Raw genomic sequence first — 2318 nt, forward strand, 5'->3', positions numbered from 1 at the left:
CTCCTTTGTCTCTCTTTTGCTGTGTTCCTCCCTTTTATTCTCCCAACTCCTGATGATATCAAGTCACTCGTTATTTAGACATAAACACTGACAAAACAAAGACTGTGAGCTTTTTACTTTGCGCCAAATTAGAAATAAAATCCTTCACTTTAAGCCATTTTGCTTAAATCCAAGTTTGGAAAGCATCTGAATTGCAAAAGAGAATTTGCCTTCATCCCCCCCTCCTCCTTTCAGCCTGACTCCGAGAAAAGAAAGCAGTAATTCAGGTACTTTATTAGGTAAATTATTCCTGAGAGGGCTGAAGGGACACACCAATCAGAGCTAATCTCGTTTGATTCCAAACATGAACGCTGCTCCCTTTAACCTTAACCACTCAGCTGTGCAATTGTTCACTCAGTAGAGAGAGCAACTCTGTACGTAATTAGCGGAAGACCCCTTCATGAATGGAATTAGCATCATCTTTGTACTCTCACCAGGAGTGTAGCCCTAATTATCCATCTGCATGTTCCAAGGGAGGCTATACGCAAGACAGAGGAGGACAATTGTATTCCGGCCCTTCTGGTGGCTCTCGTTTACTGAGTTGTAAAAAACAAAAAAAAGATTTCGAAAGGAGAGACTTTTTGTCCAGTGAAATGAGGGCAAACTCTCGAGTGCTAATTGAAGTGTGACTGCAGATGGGTCTTGTTAATTTTCCACCACTGGGCCACTCTGTAACCTTAGACATGGGCTTTTAAGCCAGCGAATATGTGTGTTTGTCTAAATGTAGCGATGGTCTGTGTGTGTGTTCGATGAGATCATTTTAAGGGGAGAAGAGGGGGCGCCCAGAGATTAAAGTAACAATCCAGTGCTGGGTGCCTGCACAGCGTCCAGCCTCTCCCCTGATTAAAAATGCTAATGTGCCTCTTTTGTGCTTTGATGTAGGACGAACAATGGTGGCGGCACTGGCGGGGGGATGTTACCATGAGACGATGTAATCCTTTATTTGTCGCCATGCAGTGACACCCAGCTGAGAGCTGTGACAGTCCAAATCAATCATGTCACAGGGAGCCGCCATGAGTCCGCCAGCTAACTATCCCCCCTACTCCTCAACTTCCAAGGCTGCGCAACTCTAATTAGCTTCCCTCTCTCAACATGGTTCAGAAGGGAGGGAACTAAGAAAGATATGAAGAAAGTTCTTCAGCATTGGTGTGAAGTGCAAACATTAAATACACTCACAGGCAGCGCAAACATGAAACACACTATCACTCTATCACACAACAATCAGCTGTTTGAGAATAAATGGGAGCATTAGTACAAAATATTTCTGGTTGAGTGCAAAGAGAACAAATGTTCCTTTTAGAAACCAGTTATCTACACGCTCTCAGCTGAGATGATGAGCTAAATGCTATTAAAGCTACATGCAAAAAGCTAGCTATTGAGAGTAAATACATACCTGTGAGCAATCAGAAAGTTAATATATCAGAGACATTATAAGGCAGACACGTGGTTCCTAAATACAATGTCAAAGATGCAGATTATCCCATTAAATTGTTATGAAACTATAACGTGAGTTTGCACTTTTAAGGCCAGTCACAATGGTCACATCAACACTATGCTCAACAGGAAAGGTAGAAACACATAGTTTTAAACATATTTGGGGGGAAAGCACTCTTCTTTCAGGACTAGCATTATGTCTGGACTCCTAATAATTCTAAAATAATAATAATAAGCAGCCAGCTCTGTAACTTGTAAAGCAGAAATGGCAAATTACCAACTACCCAACATGTGATTATTTTAGTCTGTGTGAATTGAAAACTTAGTGATCTGTCTCTTTTATTGTTTTATTGTGAGTGCATGCATAATCTGTCAGCATACTAGCATTTATGTTAGGTCTGTAGTCTTCGATTCAAATTTTAGTAAAACGGACCACAGGAAAAACACATGAGTAATTTCTAAATTACATAGAGTTACTGGCTATAGCAGTCCCACGCAAACAGGACTAAAAGTTTTAAATTATTGTAAAAAAAATCTGAAAAAAAGTTTCGATAGCTATGTCTTTTTTTTTTAATCATTTGGACAGTGGCTTTTAAAATACATTGCTAAGAAGCCTTCCAAGTTTAAGACTTCCTTGTAATAGCTTTTAGGCAGGTTAAACCCAAAAGCTTAAAACAAAAGTCTTCTTTCAGCTGCTCCCTTTAAGGGTCGCTACCTCACCATCTCACCAACTATTACATTAGTGATTTAACCACCGCACAACAAAAGTGCTCTGTTAAGGTCTGCTTTTAATATAGGCCAATACTAAAGAACTGAAAAAAACAAGTTCATATTCAGTGTAGTAA

The sequence above is a fragment of the Aulonocara stuartgranti genome (assembly GCF_965226115.1).
Source record: "Aulonocara stuartgranti genome assembly, chromosome: 6".
Lineage (NCBI taxonomy): Eukaryota > Metazoa > Chordata > Actinopteri > Cichliformes > Cichlidae > Aulonocara > Aulonocara stuartgranti.